Genomic DNA, 5,478 nt, shown 5'->3' with positions numbered 1-5,478 from the left:
CCAAATAGGTGGGGTGAAAGAGGGTAAATGACAAATCATAGATTCTCGGGGAGTGCCATATCCATTTTTTTAATGACAACTACGTAATTATCGTACTTATGCAAGCAGAATTTGATGGATTTTTTCCATTAACATTTTTCCCACCATAAGATTTTCATCGCCCCACTAAGTCATTACAAATCCTAAAATGTAGTGATTAATACATTCTGATCTGACTTTTAAAAACCTACACTAACGCCTCAGTTTTACTAAATTAAACCAAACGCTTAAACATGAATGAAACATTGATAGAAAATGCTTTTAAATTAAGGTTCTCATTTGTTTTTATTTCAATTATTAAGTAAAAATTAATAATTGAACTATTTATACTTGAAAAGGCGTAAATAAAATTTTATTTTAACTTTTATTAGTCAGAATTTAGAAGAAACAGCCAAGACATCAATAACTCCCAAAAATTTTCTGCATAATTTATCACTAAGAGCGATAAAGTAAAAATCCAAAACATTGACCAAATATTTTTCACACCTCCTAGGTATAGCAAATTATTAATAATAGCGTTTGTCGGGAAACGATTTGCGTGATAAAACCCTTTTTATATCCGCAATAATGGCAAATAACCCTGAATAGAGGTACAGGGATTTTACGCACTCCTAACCGTCCAGAAGGATTTTATAGTCCACACCCTTACCAAGTTATGTTTAATCACTTCATTATAGCCCCATTACTTACGTATACTTTTCGATCAATGCTTTTATTGGAAAATCGTTTTTGTTAAGTATCGTACGCTGAGTTTTTTATCACTCTTTTTTGGAAACTCGCGGAGGCAGTTAAAGAATAATTTACCATAATGTAATATGAGCGTCTTTTCACTGCCCGCATTCAAATGCCAATTTATGATCGCGGATGCTTTGTGACACCATTGGCACAAGTTTGGAAGAGACCTCGGTTAATTGGAGCTCTTGATGAATTAAGATTATAACTTTAATTCACTTTATATCGCTCATGATTCAAACGAAATTTCTCCCTCTCCTTTTTCAAATATATTCAATTTTAGGCATGATATCTAGAGCATTATTTTGGAATAACTAAGGGATAATTTAGAAAAATAGTGATGAAATAACGATAAGGGAGAGACAATGTGTTATGCAAAGAAATTGGCATTTTGCGATTTTTCCGAAAACAAACAGACATGATAAGCAGGTGGCACAACACATATTTTGTGAGGAAATGGTAATATGGGAAAATGTTACCTCCGACTAAGTTATGCAATATCATTTCTCAAAGGAGGGAAACTGAGGTAGCAATGATTGCCCGGTCAAATTAGCCCAAAAAATAGTAAATTTGTAATAGTAAAAATGCCCAATTTCGGAGAGCGCAACAATATAGTCATGCACATTAGGAGAATACAGCTCCAGCTAACTTTCGAATGGTTTTTTTTCAGAAATGGTAAATCTAAGAGAAAAAAGTGAAATGACAATTTTGTAGGTAATTTTCCAATCTACAATTTTGGTCTGAGCAATTTTTATCATAAAACTAACCGTATGGCCAAAAAAATGCAAAAAAAACTCATTTTTCTGACCTTTGACCTTGAATAAAATTTTTTGCACACATGGGATCGCTGGGGACTTTTCAGGATTTCATTAGAGTGGTATCCTTGAGGTTCGTGCAAATTTTCAGCTTGTTGGCAATTTATGCAAGGGTCAATGTCTATTTTGACCGGGCTATGAATAGATATGATAAAGATGAATACAAAATAAAACAGCCAAAAGTTAACTACGGGTTTAAAAGTGAGATCAATAAAAAATTTTAAATTGGACTCTGTGATAAAGTACCTCATCGATATTTTCAGAATTTTATAAAGGCGCAATTCCCATGCAGGCAGAAAGATTTAATTTTTGCTTTTTCTTATAATACTCCACTACCGTATATTTACGACAAAATCATGCTGATATCCTTCCTTATCGTTTCAAGTGGACAGAGAAAACGTTGTGCTTTGATGTAGATAAATGTGGTGATGAACGAATATTCCTTATTGGTATTTTTTAACGTATAAAAGAAAACATTAAACACATTAGAATGAATTTGTAAATGAATATCTACTTTAAAGTGAATACTTAAATGTCATTTCAGGTACCCTTCTGTAAATAGATACATTTCTCAAGAAAAAATATCTCCTGTAAAAACAAATAAAATAATTTGGCTCTGTTTGTTAAACTTGAAGAGAGCAAATGCTTTGAATTCCACATTTAGAGAATGCCTGAGTTGAAATTTCTGAGCATTTGCACGGCAGGAGAAAGGCACGTGGCTAGATTCATGACTCAGGTGGACCTTTGCGTTCCGCAGCGGGAGTTTAATTGCATCCGTCCCTCTTGCTGTGGCGCGTTAGAGTAGTAGAGTGTTAAGTTGATTCAGGAAGCTGGCTTTCGAGGCGACAATAAAGTCCACGCTTCCCACTCTTCCATTTCAACACCATCGTACACGTATCACCTTAGTAACAGCAGTTGAAAAACAATAGGTTAACTCTACGCGCTCCGTGAAAGCTCCATACAATTAGTTGACTGGAAAGTAAATATTTTCCCAACTGTTCCCTTACCGCAAAACCAAACTGGCAATTATTAACCTTTTACCAACCACCGTAGCCATATGATATTCTCAGCTCATGAGCCTCTTGAATAAAATCCACACCTCTTATTGATGACGAATTGGCACAAATTTGTTGTTGGAACTTAAAAGAACTTAATCCACTAATAAGTTCATTATTATTGAAGCCGGTCGAAATAAGCACACTAACAGAAAGTGACAGGTGCGAAACGTTGATTCAGTACGGACGGTATTTGCCTGTAAATTGCATGCAATTATCATAAAACGTTCAACAGGAAATCGTGAAGTATAGGTTAACTTTCCTTCATCCAAAAATATCCTTAAAGGAAAAAAGGTGAAGAGTTCGTATCCGGGTAAGAGTACGCAGTGAACTTTCTAGGAGATGTACTGCAGATATTTCGCTCAATGATTGTCTATTGCGTCCTTAGCAGCAGACGAACACGCTGCATTGCCGTTGCATCACTGCTTTTTGTCAGGGTATTATCAGGTAAAAATACTTCTGCTGCTTTCCAGTGTAATAAATTGACTCCTTCAGACAAGAATGCAAGTGTAGTTACGCAGGTTTGATAATTTTCGCCTGATATCTTAGTAAAGCACAGTTTATTAACCAGTTAATGAATGAGCTTGAGAGCTCTATGTTCATATTGGTGGTATCTAGCGGTTATTCTGTTAAGCATATCCCGTGAGGCTAAGAGTAAGCACGCAGTCCTGGGTACTTTTGCCCTTTCGTCATTCATATTCGTTTATATGGATGATTATAGAATTGTTGATTTAATAATTTATTTAAGCAATTTTTTTTCTTCATTTTTAAAGTACAATTAATAAGAAAGCTTTTTCCTATTTCGTTCAATGCTATTTCTTAATAATGCAAAACCATATAAATAATGATGTTTTTATTGAAGTGATTTATTTTCAGGATTTTTTAATTCGCCATTTTAAAAAAATACAAGAAGAAAGAAAGCCAAAGGTCCGTGGTTCGATTCCCGGTCCAGGGGAATTTTTTCAAATGGCAATTCTTGTATATTTCACCGCCGTTCACGCGGCAGGGTTAGGAATATTACATATACCGCTTTGCGCGGCTTTAGCGCAGGTTTGAGGCTCTCAACCGGTTGTGACTTCTTGGAAGTCCTTTCTCACTCGCGTTGCCATCCTTGATGGACCGCGAGGGCCTAACACCTAGTACCAGCAGCCTCGGTATAATTGCCACGGGAATTAAAGAACCTGGATAGCGTAGTGGTCTGCGCATTGGCCCGTAAAGCCAAAGGCCCGAGGTTCGATTCCCGGTCCAGGGGAGCCTTTTCTCATGGCGATTCTTGTATATTTCACCACCGTTCACGCGGCAGGGTTAGAAATATTACAATGAAGAAAACGTTCTAATGATGATGGAAGTAAGTATGACTACGTATCAATCCACACAGCATTCGTTCACCAAATTTATGTCGGCACTAACTGTACAATAATCATGCGATGATACCTTCGTGAGATGCTCTAGGATATAATACAATAAGTGCCGACACCGGTCGGAGAATAAACTGTGTGTGAATTCAGCAAATACAAAGAAGTTACTCAGGATGAATAAATTCCACAAATTGTCCAAGAAACCTTTGAATAATGACGCTCTCAGTATAAATTTAGCTTCATTTCTCTGGGATTCAAGAAAACGACAGCATAATAGTGAATCGAGTTTTCTAAGCCTGTATTTCAAATTCTGGAGTAAAAGACGACTCTTAGAACCATGAGCTTTGTGAACCATAATTTGCGATGGCGCATCATGTGTGCCTCTAAGCATAACATTGTGCTGTAAAAAAGCCTAATATGCCCTAAGTTAATGGCAATTTCTGCCATAATTTGTATTACATATACTCTATTGCCTAATGAAACAAATATTACTGTGGCCTACACGCCATAAATGTTGATGGCCAGCTACAGAAAGAAAATAATTATTTTAACCTTTATTATTTCTATGTATCATTAAATTTATATCAAAACAACTAGCATGTATGACTGATAAAATAAATCTTTTGATACATTTTTACAAAAGACAGGTGCATTGAGACACAAAATTACATACAAATATAAAAGAATAAAATTCGGGTTGAAAATAATTATTTGGCTCAGCCGGAATTCAAACAAGACAATTCTCCAATTCATCTAAGACAGATCTCCTAATTACTAGGCATGTATGCTGCCAGTTAGACCCGCTGCTCCAAACATATCTGACCGGCAATCGGGAGATCCGGGTTTCATATCCCGGCTTTGCTAAATTACTTTTTCATTGCAAATTTCAATCTCGGTGTATATGTTGCTTTATAACTCAATGCATCTGTCTTTAGGAAAAATATAGCCGAGCTATAATAAACCTAACTCAAGCATATTTATTTTTTGGGAAAATTATATTAGATTTTTAACTCAGAAATCTTGGTCAAAATCTAAAACTCTTATGCAAAGTTTGAATACAGTCAAATGGCCTGATAATCATCTGTACCTAATATCTGTAGCAACAGTTTAACCTCCGCAATCGACTGCTGCAAAACAGCAGCAGCCATGGCAGGTGATCCGAATTTGCAGCATTTGAAGTGCAAAACATAACATAGTCCGGTTTCATTTGATAAAGCTCACTAAGGACTCGGGATATTGGTGGATTCCCCGCTCTCTAACCCTACACCAGGTGGCAGCAGCGACGCCGCACCAATTAGTTCGCCAAATGACGCAATCGTCACAGATCGTCGTGGTAGCTTTAAGGGGATTACGAGCCCGAAGCACAGTAAGCTAGCGCCTCTTGCGGCGATGACAGGCGAATTCAGTTACACCGTTTTGGCTGCCACGGCCTCACTATCCCTTATAAATCCACACTCCCTCATCCACTTTTCTGTGGAC

General features: G+C 36.7%; 1 non-coding gene across 1 annotated transcript; it reads left to right on the top strand.

Moving 5' to 3' along the window:
- The first annotated feature begins 3,820 nt into the window (after positions 1 to 3,820).
- On the top strand, positions 3,821 to 3,893 carry Trnay-gua. The gene has a single exon. It is a non-coding gene; the product is annotated as a tRNA-Tyr (tRNA).
- The last annotated feature ends 1,585 nt before the right edge of the window (positions 3,894 to 5,478 follow it).

Source organism: Ischnura elegans, chromosome 10 (genome assembly GCF_921293095.1).
Source record: "Ischnura elegans chromosome 10, ioIscEleg1.1, whole genome shotgun sequence".
In the NCBI taxonomy this organism is placed as follows: Eukaryota; Metazoa; Arthropoda; class Insecta; order Odonata; family Coenagrionidae; genus Ischnura; species Ischnura elegans.
This window is presented reverse-complemented; position numbering and strand designations above follow the sequence as displayed.